This window comes from Durio zibethinus, chromosome 3 (genome assembly GCF_047325235.1).
Source record: "Durio zibethinus cultivar Kanyao isolate XHJ-2024 chromosome 3, ASM4732523v1, whole genome shotgun sequence".
NCBI lineage: Eukaryota > Viridiplantae > Streptophyta > Magnoliopsida > Malvales > Malvaceae > Durio > Durio zibethinus.
Window position 1 is genome coordinate 840,842 of NC_143164.1, and position 23,495 is coordinate 864,336.

The 23,495-nt window shown below is 41.6% G+C and overlaps 3 pseudogenes; all 3 read right to left on the minus strand.

Annotated features, from left to right (window-relative positions):
* Window positions 1-4,484: 4,484 nt before the first annotated feature.
* LOC149519453 (25S ribosomal RNA) lies at window positions 4,485-7,295 on the minus strand (annotated as a pseudogene).
* A 232-nt stretch (window positions 7,296-7,527) lies between these two features.
* LOC149519454 (5.8S ribosomal RNA) lies at window positions 7,528-7,682 on the minus strand (annotated as a pseudogene).
* Window positions 7,683-7,976: 294 nt separating this feature from the next.
* LOC149519455 (18S ribosomal RNA) lies at window positions 7,977-9,775 on the minus strand (annotated as a pseudogene).
* Window positions 9,776-23,495: the final 13,720 nt, after the last annotated feature.

Consider the following 23,495-nt stretch of genomic DNA (forward strand, 5'->3'; position numbering starts at 1 on the left):
GATGGAATAGTACTTTCAAGCTACAGGCATGTAGGACAATGCCAGTAAGGTAAGCAGTACTTCCATATATCTTAGTAATGTCAGCTTATTATGGTGGAGGTGCATGTGTGATGATGTGAGGCATGGGGGTACCATGATTAGAACCTAGGATGCATTTCAAAAGGAGTTCAGAGAGTAGTTTTACCTAGAGTACGCCAATAATGAGGCACGAGCAAAGTTACATTGACTTACTTAGTAAGGGGACATAAGGGAGCATGTCCAAAAGTTTTTTGAATTGATGCTTTAGATTTTAGATCTGAGTGAGGTTGAGGGTCTATTTACCTTCATGGATGGGCTCAAGCCATGGATGAAGCATGAGTTACAAAGACGGAGAGTTTGTGATCTAGCCAAAACCATGACTACAGTTGAGTCCTTGGTAAAGTTTAGGCCATAGAACAAGTATGAATCTTCCAAGCCCAATGGGAAGGTAGGGACAAAAGGGACTGGAAGAAGCAATCTAAGGGAAAGGACTGTGATTCACAGCCTAAGGATAGGGACTAAGATCATTTGGAGAAGGATGGCCAAAGGAAGCCACCAGTAGGGAAATGGAAGGCTAAGAGGGATCAAGAGTCGATCTCATGCTACCTATGTGGAAAAGGCTACATAGGTAGAAACTACCCATAGAGGGGCAAGCTGGCTATCGTAGACAAGGTGTCAGATAAGGAGCTAAAAAAAGGAGTAGCAAAGCTTGGCCTGATAGTACTCAATGCTATCTAAAACAAAGGCAGCCACAAGCCAAAGGGCTTGATATATATGGATCTATTGGTTGTAGGACAAAAAGTGAATGCTCCAGTGGACACAGAAGCATCACACTTATTCATTTCAAGTGATAAAGCCTATAAGCTCAGACTAAAGGTACAAAAGGGGATTGTACCATCAAGATGGTGAATTCCAAAGAAGTGCCAACCATTGGAGTATCTCTTAGGGTAGAGTTACAACTTGAAGACTGAAAGGGCAAAGAGACCATCAAGGTAATATCCTTGGATGACTATGAGTTTGTGATTGGTTTAGATTTCCTTGTTCAAATTTACACCTTTATTGTGCCTTTTGCCAATTGTATTTGTATTACGGATGAGTGGTGCCAATCATTTGTACTATTAAGGTGAGGGTTCGAGATTGGAACCAAGGTGCTATCGGCCATATAGTTTGCCAAGGTGGTGAGCAAGAATGAAGACACCTTCTTGGCTACCCTAAAGTATGATGGGTTGAAGGAGAAAGAGATTGACACCCTTTTGAAGGTGTTAGAGGTGTAGAAACCTTTAGCAATGTGATACCCATATAGCTACCTAACAGGCTGCCACCAAAGAGAAAAGTGGACCATAGGATTGAATTGATGCCTAAGGTAAAGCCATAAGCTAAGGCTTCTTACAGAATGTCATCTCTAAAGTTCGAGGACCTGAGAAAGTAACTTAGGGAGTTGATTGAAGTGGCTATATTAGGCCATCAAAGAGCTTGTACGGTGCCCCAGTTTTGTTCCATCGTAAGCATGATGGATCTTTGTAGTTGTGTGTGTAGTATAGGGCACTGAACAAGTTAACCATCAAGAACAAGTATCTTATCCCACTCATTGTGGACTCGTTCGACCAACTTGGAGGTGAAAGGTGGTTCACCATGCTAGATTTGAGGTCAAGTTATTACCAGGTCAGGATTGCATAAGGAGATGAGGCCATGACAGCGTGTGTCACCTGTTATGGTTTTATGAGTTCTTAGTTATGCCATTCAGACTCAACAATGCTCTGGTGACATTTTGCACTATTATGAACAAGGTACTTCAATTGTTCCTTTATCGTTTTGTTGTGGTTTATCTTAATGACATTGTGATACAGAGCCAGACAGTGGAAGACCATGTAGACCACTTGAGACAGGTGTCCAAGGTGTTATCGATACACAAACTGTATGTGAAGAAGAAGTGCTCATTTGCCTAGTGAGAGGTACCATTTCTAGGCCACATAGTGGGAGGTGGCAAGATACACATGGATGTAGGCAAGGTACATGCCATTCTGGATTAGGAATCGTTAGCCAAGGTAACTAAGTTGAGGTCATTCTTTAGGCTGGTCAACTACTATCAGTGCTTCATCAAAGGCCACTCAGCTATAGCCATACCATTGATAGATTTGCCCAAGAAAGAGAGAGTGTCAGAGTGAAGCATCGAGTGGTAGGATGTCTTTGATTGGTTGAAATGGGTAGTGACCAAAGAGCCAATATTGTCTTTGCCAGACCATGCTAAGCCATATAAGGTGCATACAAATGCATTAGACTTTACAGTAGGGGGAGTACTGCTGTAGAAGAACCATTTAGTTATGTTTGAGAGCCAAAAGCTTAATAAGACTAAGCGTAAGTACACGATCTAAGAGAAGGAGATGATAACAGTGGTGCATTGCTTGCACACTTGGTAACATTACCTGTTGGGGTCAAGGTTCATGGTTAGAATGGATAATGTGGCAACCAGCTACTTCTAGACGCAGAAGAAGTTGTCCCCCAAGTAGGCCCATTAGTAGGATTTTCTAGCAAAATTTGATTATAGGTTGGAGTACAAGCCAGGGTAGGCAAACACAATGGCTGATGCCCTAAGTAGGGAGGCAAACCTTGCTACCATTAGCCAACCAGAAGGGTTTTAGGTGCCACACATCAAGGAAAGGCTCACGCATGATCCTATAGCCAAGGCTCTCATCGAGTATGCCAATCAAAGTAAGACTAGGCAGTTTTGGTTACAAGATGACTTGTTGTACACCAAGGGTAATAGGCTATTTGTCCTATAGCATGGGAAGCTCTGTAGAGAAGTTTTACAAGAGTGTCATGATTCGAGGTGGGCTGTTCAGCTGGGAGTGAGTCATAGCTTAGGCATTTTAGAGGAATGGTACTACTGGCTGTACATGAAGGAGGATGTAAAGGCCTATGTGAAGATTTGTCTTATGTCTCAATTGGACAAGGTGGAGCTTAAGAAACTAGGTGGTTTCTTGGAGCCATTGTCGATACCAAAACGACCATAAGAGAACATCACTCTAGATTTCATAGTCAATCTACCAAAAATAGAAGGGATTGGGAATATCATGGTAGTGGTGGATAGATTTTCCAAGTAGAAGATTTTCATTCTAGCAACCAAAGAGTGCCCAGCCGAATAGGAAACACCATTTGTTCCTAAAAAATGTGGTGAAGTACTAAGGAGTATTGAGGACCATTGTTAGTGATTAGGATGGGCATTTCATAGGGTAGCTCTAGACTTAGTTGTTCAAGCTATTGGGGTTAGACTTGAACTTTTTCTACCAGCATGCATCTTTAGACCGATAAGTAGACTGAGTGAGTGAATGGATTGTTTAAGGTACAATGTGTAAGTGCCATGCAAAGGGATTGGCCAAAGCTATTAGATGTCACCCAATTTTCATACAACTTGCAGAGGAGTGAAGAAACGAACCAAAGTCCTTTTAAGATTGTGATAGGTTAGCAACTGCTAACACCTAGTTCGATCATTATCGATTATACAGGGCCCAATCTAGCAATATAAAAGTTTGCCAAGGCTCAGTAGGAGTAAGCCAACATGGCTAGAGTTTGTCCACATAAAGTTGTGAAGAGGTCAAAGAAGTGGGTAGACTAGAATGGAAGAGACATATAGTCCCAAGTAGGGGACTTGGTTTTGGTGAAGCTGTACCCCATTGTGCACCACAAAGTGCTACACAAAGGTGTAGTCCAAAGGTACAAAGGACCTTTTAAAGTTCTTAAGAGGGTAGGCAAGGTTGCCTACAAGCTGGATATGCCACCAAAGCCAAGGGTACACCTAGTGTTCCATGTTAGCATGCTTAAGCCATTCCATGAGGATGAGGGAGATCTAGGACAGGCAAAGTTGACGTGTGCACCATTGAGAGTTAGGCCCTTATATAAAATAAAGGTCCATAGCATCATTACTAATTGAGAGGTGAGACAGAAGAATTGCCAGTAAAGATAGGAGTACTTGGTGCACTAGAAGGGACTTTCAGACAATGAGGTGAGTTGGAAGCCAGTAAAAGACTTATGGTAGTTCTAAGACCAGAATAGGTAGTTTCATAAAGACGATGTAACAAGGGCATTGTGCCATTAGGTGGGGGAGAATGTCATGCCCTGGACGAGTGCACCAAGCACTCAGGCCCAAACACCAGGGACCAAGGCTCGAGCACTAGGGATAGTTGTAAGGGTTGGCACAATAAGCATGGAAGATAAGTCCAGACTACCCGTAAAACATACAGGCCTACTCACACATCTAGGACCAACCTCACAACATGCCGGTACTATAACTAGGTGGACCCAAAAGGGCCTAGACAATCTAGAATCTTCCAGAGGCATCTAAGATTGGTAGCATTCAGTAGGAGGATCCGGTTGACCCTGGAAATCAAGAGGAGCCTCATGTAATCTGTGTAATAATGTGTAATCCTTGATTTTTAGGAAACTTGTAAATCCCATAATTTTAGGAGTTAGCCATAAGTAAAGCTAGGAGCCTCAACTATAAATAGAGGGTTACCCCACCCTCAGTTGTACATCATCACATCCTTAGACACAATCTATCTTCAGTAATATACAACATATTCCAATATTCTCTGTTGTGTTTTCTAACTTGTATATTCCACCCTTTCTTCTTCTTGTTTGCCTGTACACTAGTTGTATAGGTTAAACTTAGGCATACGGATTTAATTCCAAGCCCTAAGGCTATATGGATTCAGGCTTAAGTTCGGAGCCCATGACACAATGATCAATTATGTGAATCAGTGGTTCCACTCATACTAGGTTGAATTGCTATTGTGATGCTGCCATCAATAGGGTTAAACTAACCTATCTTATAATGGTCTAAACCTAGCTTATGTTCCTTATTGGCAACACTTGGTGAATTCTACTTCATAATGATAGGAAGACCTGATATCGAAGGATAAAAAAGCAATGTTGCTATGAACGCTTAGCTACCACAAGTGGGATAATAGACAGGGATAGTGGGAATCTCATTAATACATTCAAGCACATTACTAATTAGATGATGAGGCATTTGGCTACCTTAAGAGAGTCACAGTTACTTCTACTATTTACTCGTGCTTAGTTGAATTTCTTCACTTTGACATTCAGAGCACTGGGTAGAAGTCACATTGCTTGAGCATCTATAGGGACCATCACAATGCTTTAATTTAATTAAACAATTGGACTTCCCGTCTCCTTATCAATTTTGAGTTGACTGTTCATTGCCCAGGGAAGGCCTCTAAGGGAGCTCTTCCTAGTTCATCCCCTAGCTGACACGCGGTGACCCATTCTCATTGTGGGAATAGCTCAAGTAGTGCAATGGTAGCTGATGGGTTTAGAACTAGGACCCTTATGCCCAACCCTTGCGCCAATCCTTTTTCTAAGGTTATGGATACAATTTGTTGACTTTTTTTGTCTACATTATTCCATTAACTAGAAGCTGCTCATTTTAAAGACTTAATGTGATTATTAGTATGATTGGGCACTGACAGCACTTGCTTCTCCAAATTTTAGGGGCTATCGAGGGTGAACCAGACACTATGCAACATGTGGCACTCTTTTGGTCTTTGTCTGAGCTATTTCCAATGTGGGTAGGCCATTAAAGAGAAATAAAACTCTTCTGAAGGCCTTTACCTATGTCTTTAGACTCCCTGACATTGCCATCAGCCATTACATCTTGATTCAAGAATTTTAACCTGATTCTTTTTTGAAGCTCGCACTGGATGCACTATGAGATGGGCGTCCCTCATCTCTTAGGATTGACTAACCCATGTGCAAGTGCATTCACATGAAACTTTTCCCCTTTTCGTTCTCATTTGAATATTTGCTATTACCACCAAGATTTGCACTAATGGCTACTCTGCTAGAACTTGTACCCTAAGTTTTGCAGTAATCATTGCACCTTCCTACTCATTAGGGCTTGGCCTTTGCCCCGACAATTAGGTATAGGTTATGCACTTAAGTGCATCCACTTTTGAGGTTACTTGATTTGGTAGGTGAGTTATTAAACACTTCCTAGCGAAATTTAACTTCCATGACCACCATCCTATTGTCTTAATCAACCAACATCCTTTATGGGTTCTAGGATCATACATAGTTGGGCACTGTAACCTTGCTTTCGATTCATCCCACATCGACATTTCAATTTACCAAAACTGCCCCACTCAGAGCTCTCGATTTTATGGCACAGCTCAATGAAACAACCACGCCATCTTACCTATTTAAAGTTTGAGAATTGGTCAAGGATGTTATGCCTTTGATGCCTTTAATCATTAACCTTACCCAATAGAACTTGCTAAGGGCTCCAACTATCCTAAGGGAAACTTTGGAGGGAACTAGCTACTAGATGGTTCCATTAGTCTTTTAACCTTATAGCTAATAAGATGAAAGATTTGCATGTCAGTATTGTTGTAGGCCTCCACCAAAGTTTCCTCTGGCTTTACCTTGCTCAGGTATAGTTCACTATCTTTTGGGTCTCGACAGGCATGCTCACACTTGAACCCTTTTCAAAAGATCAAGGTTAGTTAGCAGTACACCCATAAGGGATCTTACAAATTAGCTACCTTGTGTTTTATGAGTTTTCTAGCCCATTGACTAGCACACATTCAGACTCTTTGGTCTATGTTTCAAGATGGGCTAGATAGGGAAATTATAGGCTAATGTTAGGAGCACACATGTGCTAAGGCACATTGATATGGCATGTGCTACATTTCGTGATTGCGATGATGATGTCTCTATAGGCATATCAAAAGCCTAAGCTTGGGCTATCATCATGACCTATATCGATCCACACCCTGAGCTAATTGGTGGACCAACTTTCACCTATCTACATACAATTAGGGTGCATCGCCAGCCCCCATCTACTTCTTTCCCCACATTTTCAAGCACTCTTTGACTCTCTTTTCAAAGTCCTTTCCATCTTTCCCTTTTAGTATTTGTTCACTATCAATCTCTCACTTGTATTCAGCCTTGGATGAAATTTATTACCTAATTCGGACTACATTCCCAAACTACCTGACTCACAAATAGTGGCTCTTGGTGTGATAGGGTCCAAGCACAATAGGGCTCTCACCCTTTCTGGCACCCCTTTTAAGGGGACTTAGCCTCGGTCCACCACTAAGGATGTTTTTCCACACTACAATTTGGATACCATGGGTGCACAATTCTCAGGCTAGGCTCTTCTCGATTCACTCACCATTACTAGACGAATCCGAGTAAGTTTCTTTTTGGGTACTTATTGATATGCTTAAACTCAATCGATAATCTTGCTTGATGTAAGGTTGCAATGCAAGCATCAACTAAGTGATGGAAAAGTTCCAATAAGGTCCAAATGGATAACAAGAGCACATCACTGGAGACAAGGGATGCTGGGAGATTTACCACCAATGGTCATGGCGTTATCATTGTCGAGGACTCACTTTTGGGCGAACCATGACCAATGAGATCATAGGAGGCCATCTTCCACCCCTTCACCTGGAACCTAATAGGCAGGGGGTTAAAAAGGGCAACAATGCATGACACCTAGGTAGGCATGCCCTCAGCCAATGGCTTAAGGCATAACTTGCATTTAAAGACTCAATGGTTCATAGGATTCTGCAATTCACACCAAGTATTGAATTTTACTATGTTCTTCATTAATGTGAGAGCTGAAATATCCATTGTCAAGAGTCATTTTGGTTTTTCACCAAAAAAAGAGTTAAGGTGCTACACGTGCATGCAAAGCAAATGGGATGGCGATGGCACATGTGCTCTTTTTCATTTCAGTTCCATAGTTCAATTTGTGTCAAGGGTTTGTTATTTGGCTGTAGGAAATAATACTAATCATTTTAGTCACCTAAGAAGCAGAACAAATCAACCATCTTGGATGCCTAGGGCCAGAATAGGTTCAGGCATAGAGGTGGCCTTGCCCTCACCCTTGATGTTTTATTAACAGGTTCATAGGTCATTCGTTAAGCAAGTTTCAACAATGATCCTTCCATAAGTTCACCTATGTAAACCTTGTTAAAACTTCTCCTTCTTCTAAATGATAGGATCTAATGGACTTTTTATGACATCCTAGGTAGTTAACCATCCACATCACTATGATCTGAACACTTCACTAGACCATTCAATTAGTAGAAACAGCAGGTGGTGTATACAAAGTGTAAAGACATAGTCAACGTGAGTTGATGACTCACGCTTACTAGGAATTCCTCATTGAAGACCAACAATTGCAATGATTTATCCTCATCATGATGAAATTTCAAAGATTACCTGAGCCTATCAACCAAGGCTATAGATTTCTTGAATACATCAGTGTGGGGCATGTTGCCCAAAACATCTAAAGGCATAACAAACTTGTTATTGCCTCAAACTTTCTTGGCCTAAGTGGCCATAGTCCCTCTAAGAAGCTAGCCACAAAGCATCACCTCTAGCTAGTTAGTAGACTAAGGTCTCATTTGTTAACGAAATTAACTAGACAAATTGCTCCACTAACTAAGAATGGCCATGCACCACCACCTATAAAATCAATAAAGAACGCTCATAATCTATAATCTTTACTATATCTAGACCTAGAAGTTTCTCTGTGTTGAGTCAAATTATGCCTAGGTTCCATTGCTAGTGTGCCCTTCTATCAATTCCTTTAAGTTTCAACCTTGTGACCACACTCCCCTTAGAACCCAAAGACTTCAATTTCTCATAAGGTGTTAGCAGAGTCCTAAAAGTAACATCCATTAGTCCCTACTTGATATTGTTTATGGTTAAGACTAAGATAGTATCTGATTGTCTTCAAGCCCCTAACTTTTGTTCTTGATTAATGAAAACATCATTGGTAAATGCTTTCACAATTGTTCATTTTTCATAAATCTAAGAATTTCACCTCTGACTATGAAATATGAATGCCATCGATTATCCTTGTTAATCATTACTCAAATGCGAAAGGCCAACACAATAGGATCGAAATCCTATGATGTTATCCAATCCTAATGTATACAAGCATTGGGCTACTTTGAGAACTCTAATTTCTTCAAAGCAACAACATCAGAGAAACAACTAGCCAGTTAAGGTTAAGAGCACATTGTTGATAGTAGGGATGAGTAGACACATGGTTACCATGAGGCGAATCAAACAACCTAACTATAGCTCTAACCAAGAGCTTTTTAACTGCATCAACTTAAATATATGCAATTAGAGCTAGAATTATAACACCTACTAGCAGTAGACTTGCCCTCCAATGAAACCTTATTAAGGGATTTAGATTGCATTCATTCCAATTACTGGACTCATAAAGCCCAGTATTGCTATTTATTATCACTACCTCCCCTTATCAAGATTGAGTAATTAGCACACCTGCTATCTTCCATAGATGTGGTAGTTATTTCTCATGCTTTCTTTCTAGAATTGAACCTTAATTCTCTTTTACTTGTCACCACTGTAGTAGACCACTATCCAACCATCAAAAGTTGATAAGGTAAAAATTTGAATGATGTGTCACCGATACAAAGGTCGTATGATTCATCGAGTTATCATGAATCATTAGAGCAATGGGCAAAGCTCGCATTGAACTTTTATCCAATAAATGCATCCCTTCCAAAAGTCGAGGCTTGTTGCACAAATTAGCTTTAGAGTTACTACAATTATCTTAGTAGTAAATACCATCAAACAAATTATAATTGATTTAACGAGCCATTCATAATTTCACAGTTTGAATTAGTTTGTACTTAAATGTGCATGGCTTAACCTTTGAGATAAGCATATGACTAATGGCAAGATCAACTAGGTAGCATTCCTTTGGGATGTTAGCACTACATAGGCCTCAATGCATCGACTGAGCGACGAAAAGAGCCAACATGGAGCACAAGTGTCATGCATGTCGAGCACATAAAATCATAGCATTGGATGAACAAATGTCAAAAGCCCACACCCATAAAATGTTTTACATTTGATAGCATGATCGAACACTAGTGTACCAAAGTGGCCATAGAGGTTTGGGTGGAAAACTTGGGACACAAAGCATGATTGAGGTCTAATGCATTGCCTCTAAGGACATAAGACAGATGAGGGATGGCAAGACATCCAGTTTCCATCAATTTAGGTATTAAGCATAGGATCCTGATTATGCCTCCAGGGTATATGACCATATGGGGGAGATTGAAGAGGATGATGGGTCAACAATTTGATGCGTCGAGCATGAAGCCTACCAACATGCACAACCATAGCACCACTCATATACCCATTGTGTACAAGTGGCAACATCTATGCACACCAGTCCATAACCCACCCAATTGATTACTCGATGATTGAACAAAGAAAACAACGTATGAGGCCATGCCATAACCATTTAGCATGGGAAAAATATAAGCAAGGGCCATGAGACTACCCCTACCATCCAACAGGTAACAACAACATGACATCACCAATGCTTGGTTTGGCCAGGACTACATACATAAACTCTATTATCACCACTTTAGGGGGACATTCTCGATTAAGGGACTTACTCTTGGGGGATCTTGGGTAGCATCAGTCGCATGTGTCACGGGCTTTGATCTTAAGCCCTGCAATCATATAGCCCTAGGTGGAAAAATACCATTGATGTATGCCTAAGTCAATCTTTAACTAGGTTGAGTGTGCCACTCACTAAGGACTAGTCAGACCCTAGAGACAATCAAACACTATAACACACTAAAAAGGCATTGGTAAAAGAATACAAGATCTTTTTTTTGCTGAAACAATGTGGCTTATGTACAAATTTGCTTCAATAGCTTTGTGGGTTCACAAGCTTATTAGATCATAAGTTGCTCCTATAGGGAAGGAGGCACCCCTATTTATACTTGAGCCCCAATGGCCTAGGTGGTCATCAAGGAGCTAATGTATGGCTTTAACAAACATCCTAGAGGGTTGTAAGGCCGTTAGACACATACAAAGTTGGTTAGGGAATTTTTAGAAAAAAAATTGGTTCCAAACACTTTGTGGCACATTGAGTCTAAAAGTTTCCTGGCTCTCTCACAAAGTGCTTGAACCTTGGGCCTTCCAGAAGCTTTCTTGCCTAGTGTGACAATAACCATACCCATTTTCATATTTGGCTCTTCTAGAAGGTTCTATGTCCATGCACCTATCTTGTGTCCAAGGTTATTTAGAGCTTTCACACCTACAATGCTTGCACCTCTTTTTTAGGGCTTTCTATAAGCTTATCCTAAATGGTCCTCAAGCTTAGTATTAGGTAACTCTAGCAAGGACTCATTCTTGTAATCTGGTGCTTGAGTGAGGGTCTGGCCTCCATACGCTAGTGCTTGGGCCTTGGCCTCAATGGTGCACATAGGGGGTGTGACATTCTCCCCCATCTGTTTCATTGATGCCCTCGTTGTGTATTCTTTGTAGAACCTATCGACCTAATCCTAGAACTACCATAATGATTTAATTGGCTTTTAGCTTATCTTACTATCTAGTTAACTTTTTTATTGTACTAAGTACTCATGCTTAGGCATTTGTTACATCTATCTACCATGTGATTGATTAAGATGCGCTCAACCTCTCGATCATGAGAGGCCTTAATGCCCATTAATGCTTTCTTTGATTGGCCTTAAAAGGGATCATTTGAGTTTTTATGGTTGGGTTTAAGCATACTTACATGAAAACCCAAATGTACCTTCACTATAAAAGTAGCTCAAGCTTGTATGTAGTCTTGCCTACTAGTTTAAGAACTTTGAAAAAACCTTCATACCCCTGAGTAAACTTCTTGTGCATCCCTGGATACCGTAGCACTAAGTGTAGCTTGACTAGTACTGAGTCACCTACTTGATACTGCATGTTCCTCCACTATTAATCAACCCACTTTTTTATTACTTCATGGCCTTGTGTAGACACACTCAAGCTAGATCGACTTCTTCTTGCCATGATTTGGCAAATTTGTAAGCTACTAGGTTCAATCCCATGTACCCCAAGGCAATAGCACCGGGTGCACATGGCTACTGCTCTATCACAATCTCAAAGGGTCTTTGATTCATAGCGTCACTTTGTTAAAGATTGTATGAGAATTGAGCTATGTCCAAAAATTTGGGCCAATTTCATTAGGAGGCACTGGCATAATGTCAAAGGTACCTCTTCAAGAAGCCATTCACCCTCTCCGTCTACCATTTATCTAAGGGTGCATAGTGGTAGAAAACCTCAAGTTAGACCTCTGGAGCCTAAACAGTTCACTCTAAAACTTGTTGATAAATCAACCATCTCAATCAATGATGATGGATTAAGGAACACCCTAATACTTAACTATGGTTTTGAGGAACAATCAAGTTGCTTCCTTTATTAGGCATTCCTTAGTTGCTAGAATAAAGGTTTCATACTTGGAGAATTGGTCCACCACTATGAAGATGTTGCCATACCCATCCACCTTGGGTAATCTAATAATAAATTCCATGGAGATACTCTCTCATGGGTGTTTGGGAACTGACAGTGGCTTTAGAAGGTCGATTAGAGATTTTGCTCTATCTTGTCTTGTTAGCACACAAGACAAGTTCTAATATAGGCCATCATATCATCCCTTATCCTAGTCTAATAATATCGGTCCTCAATAAGGGCTAAGATGTGGTGCACACCTGGATGGCCTACCCATCATGAGTTGTGAAACTCCTTTATGATTTCCTTTCATAGCTTGCTAAATTGTGGGACAAAGTTGGTTTCCCTTGGTGTAGAGTAGATCCCCTTCAAAGTAGAACCATCTAGTCTTCTCTTGTTTCACATACTCAATCAAGGTTTTGGCTGTGGGATCTTAGATCAGCCCTTTTTTGATATGTGCAAGTAGGGAACCCTTTGGCCTACTAATCATTGCTAGTTCAGCCTTATGGCTGAGTGCATCTACCATGACATTGGCCTTTCTTGGCTAGTACTCCATGGTAAAATTAAACTTGGCTCTAAGAAGTCTTACTAGCAAACTTGTTTAGGAGTAAGCTTCTTTTGACTTTGGAAGTAACTGGTAGCCATGTTGTTGGTCATCACCACAAACTTACTTCCTAACAAGTCAGGCCTCCATGTGTGCAAGAAATGCACCACAGTAGTCATCTCTTTCTTTTGGACTGTAAATTAATGCTTGATCTCATTAAGCTTTTTACTCTTGAAGGTAATTGTATGCCAGTCTTGCATCAACACACTGTTAAAAGCAAAGTTGGATGCATTAGTGCATACATAATTTAGCTTGGTATAGTCAAAGAGAGCTAAGACTGGCTCTTCTATGATAGCTTGCTTTAGGTGATTGAAGACATCTTAACTCTTAGGACTCTATTCCCAAACTCTTCCCTTATTAAGCATGTCGATCAAGGGTGCTATAATGGTTGAGTACCCCTTTATGAATTGTCAAGAGCTATTTGCTAGACCAAGGAATGATTGCAACTCTATGACCTTGATTGGTAGTTTGCACTCTTAGATTACACTGACCCTATCACCATTTATCTGGATCCGGCCATTTCCATAATATGGCCTAAGAATGAGACCTCATGCTGGGTGAATGAACATTTCACTTTTTTTATGTATCGTTTATTCTCCCTTAGTACTTGGAACACTTGTCGCAAGTGATCCACATGTTCTTCAAGCGATCAGTTATAGATAACAATATCATTAAGGCACATTATAACAAATCTATTAAGAAAGGGTTTTAGTACCTTGTTCATTAACATTCAGAATGTCATGGGCATGTTTATCAGACCAAAAGGCATTACTAGGAACTCTATGCCTTATAGTGAGTCACACATGGTGCTTTGGTTCATCACCTTTAGAATCTTAGATCTAGCTTGGTAAACCACCATGCTCCTCCCAACTGGTTGAACAAGTCAACAACGAGGGGAATAGGATACTTGTTCTTCATCATGAGCTTGTTTAGTACTCGATAGTCAACGTACATCCATAAGGCCCCAACATACTTCCATGAAATAGGACTGGTGCACCCTATATAGCTTTAGAGGGCCTGATGAACCCCTAAATCTATAAGCTCTTTGAGATATCTCCTTAGCTCTTTCAGCTTTGGTGGTCACATCTTTTATCAGGCTTGGCCTAGTGCCTTGGCATCAAGCACCGGTTTGGTCTTGTGGTCTACCTCATTTTTAGGTGGTAGTCTCTTGGGCAATTCTGCAAGCATGACATCCTTGAAGGACTCCAACACCTCCAAGGGGGTGTTGTCATTCAATTCTTGAGGGTCATTCTCGTTTAGGGCCACCAAGAAGCTAGGCTCTTCCTTTTGCATGCCCGTGGCAAGTTCGATGGTAGATAGTGCCTTAGTTATGGTCCCTTGCTCTCATTTCACTGGGACAATACAATGGCACCGATGGTCCATGATGCAAATGTAGTTAGTGAAGGGAACAAGGAGTGCATTGATCCTATCAAGAAAATCTAAGCCGATGACAAAGTCATAGTCATCCAGAAGGATTACGTCAATGGATTCCTTGCTTTTCCACACTCCAAGTTGTAACTCAACTCCTTATGCCATGCCAATGATTAGAACTTCTTTGGAGTTAATGGTCTTGATCCATCCCACCTTTTTCTTGAACTTGAGCTGTAGTCTTTTCACCATTCCTTTGAATATGAAAAGATCAGATGTATTTGTGTCCACTAAGGCTTTCAAGCACTTCCCTGTAATTGAGATTTTGATGAACATGAGCCTCTTTCTCTTGTGGCCCTTTTTTGCTAATATAGAACTTAGCATGATCGAACCAAGTTTTAGTCCCTCCTACTTGGGTTGCTCCTTGTATCCCTTGATGATAGCCATAAGCTTGGCTTTATTAGGGCAATCCTTGGCTCGGTGTTGACCATCACACAAAAAATTGGTCATGGGTCCATCCCTTATCACTGGCCATTTGTTCTTCTTTTTGTCTCCCTCCTTAAAGGACTTCTATTTATGCATTAGTGTCTTACCACTGCTACTCTTGTCCTTGTCTCCCCCACCTTTGCCCTTGCCTTTGGGTTTGGAAGACTCAAACTTGTCACCTTTATTGAATTCCACAAAAGGATTCAATAGTAATCATAGCTCGAGTGAAGTCATGCTTAGCTCATATCTTGAGCCTATCCATAAATGTGTAAAGTGCCCTATCCTCCCCAAGGTTAGGAATTCAGAGCATAAGTTTTGAGAACTCTAGAACATAGTCACACACCTCTCCATATTAGGTGAGCCATCATAGATTGGCGAGTGCAACCTATACGACATATTATGGGTAAAACTATTGCCTAAACTCCCTTTGGAACTCCTCCCACTTTCCAATGGTAGTACCCCTGTGCCTGGTCTCTTTGGACCTACAATGCCACCATAAAAGTGTGATGTTTACAAGATACATAGAGGTGGTGTTTACCTTAGTAGCATCCCCTTCAATACCCATTGCATGGAAATACTACTCTATGCCCTATAAGAAATTATCTACATCCTTTGCAGACTATGTCCCCTTGAACTCCTTAGGCTTGGGAACCTCTACCCTAGTCCTAGGAGTTATTACAAGTATACCTCCCTCTACGATTGCCTCACATATGAAGAGGGTTCTCTTAGGCTACTCCATCTCCTCCCTCATGGCCTCTACCAAGGCTTTTAGGGTAGAGTTTTTATGGGTAAGGCTTTTGATTTCTTTGGAAAGAGTTTGCTTTATCTCTTTCGTTATCTCTTTTCCAACCGAGACCAATTCTTTCATTTTGGTCTTTATAATTGTCCCATATTTTAGCCATTACCAACTTCACCTTGGCCAACTAGGTATCAAAGGCTGAGATCATGTCCCTACTAGTCCTTTCTTACCCTTTCTAGTAATGCATGTCTTACAAGCCTTTTGCCTTCAGTGTGTTGATGGCTCATTCTGGAAGTAAACATTGTCTTGGATTGGGGTCGCACACTAAACTGTGCTTTGATACCAACTATCACCGACTTTGGTCTTAAGCTTTGCAACCATGCAACCTTTGATAGGAAACTACTATTCATGTATGCGTAAGTCAGTCTTTAACCAGGTTGAGTAAGCATGCCACTCACCAAGGACTAATTAGGCCCTCAAGAAATTGAACACTATAGTACACTAAGAAGGCATTGGTAAAAGAATACAAGATTGTTTCTATTGCTGGAAAAATATGGCTTATGTACAAATGTGCTTGAGTAGCTTTGTAGGTTCACAAGTTCACTAGCTCATAAGTTGGTGTAATCGGGGAAGGGGCACCCCTATTTATACTTAAGCCCCCATGGCCTTGGTGGTCACCAAGGGGACAAGTGTATGGCTTTTATATACATTATAAAGTATTCCAAGGCCCCTAGACACATACAAGGTTGGCTAAGGAATTTCTAGAAATAAGCTAGTTCCAGACACTCTATGACGCACTAGGTCCAGAAAGTTCTAGGCTCTCTCACAAAGTGCCTATGCCTCAGGTCTTCCATAAGCTTCCTTACCTGGTGTTATAGTAACCATACCCATTTTTGTATCTACCTTTTCTAGAAGGTTCTACACCCATGCACCTGGCCTATGTCTAGGTTTATCTAGAGCCCTTGCACCTATAGTACCTACATCACCTTTTTGGGACTTCTAGAAGCTTTTTCCAAATGGTCCTTAGGCTTAGCATCGAGTAACTCTCGCAGGGACTCATTCTCCCAGGTTGGTGCTTGAGTGAGGGTCTGGCCTTTAGCCTCAGGTGCTCAAGCCTTGGCCTTGACGATGGTCTTGTAGAGTGTGACACATGCACAGGCTTGGCCAAGCCAAGGCATTTTTATGGTCGATGAGAAGGGACCACGAAACTGCCAAATACCCGAAAGACTTGGCCAGACCAAGCCTGTGACCACAGCTTCTACTTGTACCCCTTAGGAGCTATTGCTTGACTAAAGGACTTGCCTTAGGGTCTGGGGCAACATCAACTATAGGTACGAGCTTGAGCTTGGCACAGCTGAGCCTTTTTTCCACATGCATGCCAACCAGTTGAGGTAATAGGCACCTATAGCTCACCAGAGCAACCAGTCACTGGATAGCATGACTAGAAGGCATGCACGGCTTGGATTTTGCTCCAAGGATGTTGCCATGGATGTACACAATGATAGGCCCATCATGCATACCTTTGGATAATCACCCCCTATAGAGCATGATAGATTTTACAGATTTGCTACCAATAGACATTAAAGTGTCTGTAATGGGGAACTTTTTCAAATAGGTATATCTCGCACAACAAGTCCACAAGTGCTAGTGGTGGTCAAAGTATGTGCTGACACTAAGGCCCAGATATGCCGATGGAGTTTGTGAGAAGTGCCCATAGCAAGGGATAGCTTATGCTAATGGTATTCAAGGCAACTGCCCATACCAAGGGCTATCTTCTACTAATGCTGATCGAGGCATGTGCTCGCACAAGTCTAGATTATGCAAATGTTAATCGAGGCATGTGCCCATAATAGGTCTAGATTATGCCAATGTTGATCAAGGCATGTGCTTGCACAAAGGGCCAACATATGCCAATGTTGGTTGAGGCAAATGCCCATACCAAGGGCCAGCTTATGCCGATGATGGTCAAGCCAAGTGTCCATACCAAAGGCCAACTTGTGCTAATGATGTTTAAAGCCTTGGCTAAAGTTTAATTCTGGGCCATAGTGCACATGCTGGGCTCAAGAATGTGCTGGTGCCACATTTTTTTGGCTAGGGTAGCATTACTGGAGCATCATCAAAGAACCTAACAGAGGGCATTTAGGCTTTCGATGATTAGGGGTGGCAGGCTGAGGAGGCATGCACATATGATGTGTGATGGGTGCTAGTCCTTGGCCATTATATTGGCCCCTTATCCCCTAAGCAAGGTTGACAACTCACACCCCCTTAAAGAGCATAAGAACTTTTATAGGTTTGCCACTGGTAGCCATTCAAGTGTTTGAAATGGAGATGCTTTTTTCAAATAGCCACAAATTCTATACTTTGATATTTTAGATAAATTTTTTTATGGATGCCAAAAAAATACATGGATCATATATACCAAATTTGGGGCCAAAACTCTTTTTAAAAAAATTTCAAACCATAAAAAAATTTAAAAATTGTGAAAAATAGAAAACAAGTCATCTTGCCATGAAACTTCACATGAAGGTTTAAGGGACCATTGTATGAATTTACAAGCGATAAATATGGCATTGGTATGGTACAAATATAAAGATGTGCCTGAACCGACTTACTGCACAGTCATGGTGCACATGGTGCGCAGCTCGAGCCTAGGATATCTGTGCACGCTGTGCAACCAAGCATATGCCAATGGTGTTCGAGGGAGCTACCCACACAAAGGCCAACATGTGCCTATGGCGGTTGAAGTATGTATGAATACAAAGGTTCAACAAGTCTCGATGGTGGTCAAGGCATGTGCATGTGTCACAAGCTGAGATTTAAGCTCCAAGCTTACGTGGCTCCAAGACATAAGAATGAACTCTTTTGTGTCCCAAATCAATGTAATGCAAGAAATGATGTTAGACACTCTAGATTGTGGGGCTTGGCCTCCCAGTACACTGCAAAGTGAAAGGGCACAATAAGTGCTAGAAGAAAAGCTAACAAAAGAACAATAGAAAAGTTGAAGGCTTGAGTAAAGATGTTATTACTCAATAGTCCTAGCTTCTGTACAATGAGGACGGGGGACTCTTTATTTATAGCTGAGTCCCCCTTACATTTAGTGCTTGAGATACATTTATGAACTCTAGAGATTACAATCCTTTGATTCTAGGAGCTAAGATACAATCCCTAATTCTAGGGGATTTGGTGCTACTGCACAATCATTAACTCACTAAAATCATGCTGAACCCCAAGACTTCTAGAAGCTACTAAATTTGATCCTCTTAGAGGCGTGCCCACACTTGGGCCTAACCATACACCTATACCTCAGTCATTAGTGCTCTTGATGAGGTCCGATTTGGTGCCCACACATTGCTCACCCATGTCACCCTTCGGCCTATCTCAATCTTACAAAACCTGAACACCTTCCCTGAGCCTTTAGAGTCTTGATCACTACTTACCTCATTATTTTGGGCTAGTTCCCCATGTCCTGGACCTCTAATGCACCTCAAGGCATTGTCCCCTTTACTGTCAAACTCTATCTTGCTAGAACTAGAACTACACTCAACTCAGAGAGAACCCCACTTGTCACAAGCTAAGACTCAAACACTAGGCTTGCATGACTCTAGGACATGGGATTGGACTCTTTGCATCCTAGATCAACCTAACAGAAGAAATTGTGCATGGATAATCTAGACTACAGGGCTTGGCAGCCTAGTATGTTACAAAAGGAAAGGGCATAGCAAATGCTAGAAGAAAGGCTAACAAAAGAACAACAAAAAGGTTTAAGGTAAGAGTAAAAATGTCAGTACTAAATGGTTCTGGTGGGTGTACAATAAGGGTAAGGGACTCTCTATTTATGGCTAAGCTCCCATTTACATTTAGTGCCTGAGATGCATTCCTAAGCTCTAGAGATTACAATCCCTTAATTCTAAGAACTAAGTTACAATCCTTGATTCTAGGGGATTTAGTGCTGCTACACAATCTTTGACTTGCTAAATTCATGCTAAGCGGTAGGCTTTCTAAAAGCCCCCAAATCTGGTCCTCCCAGGTTTGTGATTAGGCATGCCCACACTTGGGCTTAACTATATACCTGCCCCTCGATCATCAGTGCTCACAGCTGAGTCTAACTAGGTGTCTATGCATTGCTCACCACTTTTTACCTTTAATTTTGGCTCAATCCTACCAAACTTGAACATTTTTTCTGCGCCTTTGGAGTCTCATTCACTACTTGCCTCATTGTTTTAGGCTAGTTCCTCATAACCTGGACCACTAGTGCACCTTAGGGCTTGGTCCCCTTAGTAGTTAGACTTTATCCTACTAGAACAAGATTTGTCACTCGACTCAAAGAGAACCCCTAGGTCTGGACCACCTTATGAACTATGAAGTTCTCCTCCACTTGTTCTAGCAACACCCTCATTGCTAAGGGGATGATGTGCCCAGCTTTGACATTGGTTCCAACTCCTACACCACAAACCAATTTTCCAACATTTTGGTCCCATACCCAAACATGTACTCTATTGGCTTTCGTCATTCTCAATCTTAGGTTCCTTAGCACTTTGCTATAATGGCCTCTTCTGCCCATGCTACCAATACTTCTTATGCTTCCTTTGAGTTGCTCATGACACACTCTCTTATGAAGAATTTGGCCGCACTGTGGGACTCATGCTGAGGCACTCAGCTACCACTAATTTCCCTTCATCAGCTCCTCGAGAGTTCCTAACCCTTCGACAGTCTTAACTAGCAGCTGGCCACTCCTCTTTGGGCTCCTTCTTGTGTTGTTTACCATTGCCACTCTTGGTTTCGGATAGCCCTTCTACCCACTTGATGGCTAAAAGCTTCAAGCACTCCCTAACCTAATATGGACTGGCATAAAAATAGTAACTCAAGGGCCCTTTGCCCCTGTTGGCAACTTTGTTAGTCTCGCAAAATCTAGGCTCCTTTGTAGCCATTTCCTTCCTCGAGGAATAAACATCGATCTCTCCCCCTTCTAGCCTTTCCCTTTTAACCTTGGAGACTTGGTGCACTTAACCTAAGTTAATGATTCCATACCAACTCTGGCCTGACTTGACTCTTGCACACCATTTTTTTGTATCATTGCCTTTACCCATGACTTTAGTCCATCAATAAAATGCTTAGGCACCTCCACTCTCAGTCCTAAGCTTACACCAGCAATAGTGGTAGCTCATAATGCATCATGGTTAAACTTGAGCCTAGCTAGCTCCTATCACAAAGTTGTCACCATAGACTCTAATGCCTCATTACACTGCATGAGCTTCTCCATTACCTTATTCAAGAATCCCTCAACATCTCTAAACTAATCTATTATCTAAAGAACGACCTCCTCACACTTTGCTAATCGAGTGCTTGTTAGTACATATCTTGTTGAAACCTTCCCCTACTTCTTTGTAGGTAGGCACTCTTTGAGTAACTTGCTTTGGTCTCTTGTATGGTTTTCGCAAGCCATGCCACAACACAAAACACACAAAATATTAGATCATGGATGCATAAATGATAGGATTACCTTAACTCAAGTAGGCACTCAAGTGATTCAGTTCTAGTTCTCATAAGCTAACACACCAATCTGTCAACATGGCACACCATACAACACTAGTTGTTGAGCACTAGTTTGCACACTAGCTCAACACACAAGCCTCTCGATCAAGCTCTAGTATGCACACCTGCATAGCCACACATCCATACAATGGTATAGGCTAGGAGCTTAAGCCTAGCTACGGTATGGGCTTAGGTGGGAAACTACCATCTATATGCCTAAGTTAGCCTTTTCCTTGACTTTATGTTGAACACTTTTACCGTGCATTCCATTAGCTCCCAAGAAACTTAGGAGAAAGCTAAAAGGAGAGTTAAAACAATTGTAACTTCTATTTACTTGATGCTATATACAATTGTTCAATGCCTAAGTTAATGACTTGGTTTTTCTTACTTGTGTAGCTTCTAACGTTCTACAAATAAGGAAGAGGGCCCCTATTTATACTTGAGCCTCCTTAGCACATATGGCCCTTACTGATCCAAGTGTGTGTCCATCATAGGCCTTTTAGACCATTCCACGGTTCCCAAACACTTTCCATGTTGGCTAAGGCCTTTGCAAAATCTTACTGGTTCCAAGCTCCTTGCTAAGCCTTAGGTCTGAAAGAGTCTAGGCAATCTTGCTAAGTGTTTGTGCGTAGTGGGTTTTAGATCCTTCCTTGTCTGGTCACTGCTCTACCCATAGCTTAGGCCTTCCAAATCCTTCTTCATCTAGGTGCTATAGTACCTACTACTATTCTCATGCCTAGCTCTTCTAGAACCTTTAGTACCCACCCACCTAGCCTACCTTTACGCTTCTCTAGACTCTTCTACACTCGCGTGCACAGTGTGTCTCCAAGCTAATATAAAGCCTCATGTGCCTATTACTCGTACCAATTTGTTGATGCATTCTAGATCATTCTAATAAGTATTCCATATTCTCGATACTAAGATGCTCACCTTGCCATGCTTTTGCACCTTAGCCTAGGCTCTGGTCCATACACTTAAGCCTTGTATGTGCTTTTCAAACCTTGTTCTTAATCCTTCATGGTCCTTGCCTATACCAACTCAAACAAGCTATATTTTTCAACCCAGTCAGCTTAGGATTTGTGCACAAATCATGACATTCTCACTCACTCATTTTAGCAACGCCCTCATTGCTAGGGAATGTCATTTATTCATAGCATGTGCATGCTGGATTGATGTCACACTCTCATCCTGATGCTCTTTGGCACAGATTGGTTCTTGGCACATGATAGCATCTATACTCATGGTTCAACATAAAGGCACGATACGAGATCTATCGGCCCTAACCATCCCTAGGTTTATCATCACCTTAGGAGGCACTATGCCATACTCGTGACCTAATGATGCCTACCCACCTAGGCATCACATATGCCCAAGAGTAGCTCACTTTCGACTAGTGAGGTCCTCGCATATCCCCTAGCTAAGGGGTGGTCTAGAGCTAACACCAGTTGTTCCCCTATAAAGAGCATAAGAGATTTCCCAACCATCTTACTAGGAACTATAAGACAATTTGAAATGGGGACACTTTTCTCCCCAACCATCTTAGAGTCTTTCTTCAACCAACTCAGGGTCTAGTGACCTATCTCTTCTCCACCATAATTCTTAGATTTCACTCGTTGATCCATTGACACATTTGTGGTTGCCTGTGCATGACTTCAACTGATAGCACCTAACAGGCTACTTGGCTTCAAAGTGCCCACCCATTGGCTCACACTTGCCCTTGCATCTTGGGGTTGGTGCTCACATCAGCTACACATATTATCAATAACATGTTCTTAGGCTTACATTGCCCATACATAGCTCCAAGACCATAGTCCCAACCATGAGGCCTCATCCATTGCTTAGCTTAAGGTCAATCATGGTAAGACCAAAGCACACTAATGGCTGACCATGACACTTTCCCCTACTTACTATATCGATGCCCTCATCGATGCCAAGACCACACCCAACTCTCTTATTGCATACAGTTGACATTTTCTCATATGTTTCTCACTTGTTCCCTTAAGGATTGGGTCGAGATCCCTTCACATGAGGCACTACCTATAGTACTCTTTCATTGTCGATGTAGATAGGTCTTATCCTAGCTCTAATGCACCTTTATGCTATCTCTATATATGACTACTAAACCCAAACTATTGATTAACAAGTGCCACTGCACTACTTCACCCATGATCACATCATGTTGCAACCTTAAGGCACCTAATTGATCATGGCCCTTAGTCAAATGAATGACCACCTACTTCGCCACACATTGGTATGCCTTGTTAGACATGACCCATCCCACCAACTACACACCTCTAACACCAACTCTTTGATGCTCCCCTCTAGACATGGTGCTTAAGTCAACTGCCCTCAAACATCACCACCTAAAATAGACCCTAGCATGGTGGCATTCAAACATTTCGATCATCTCACAACTTGGTTCCTTTTGGCCCCTCTAAGGTT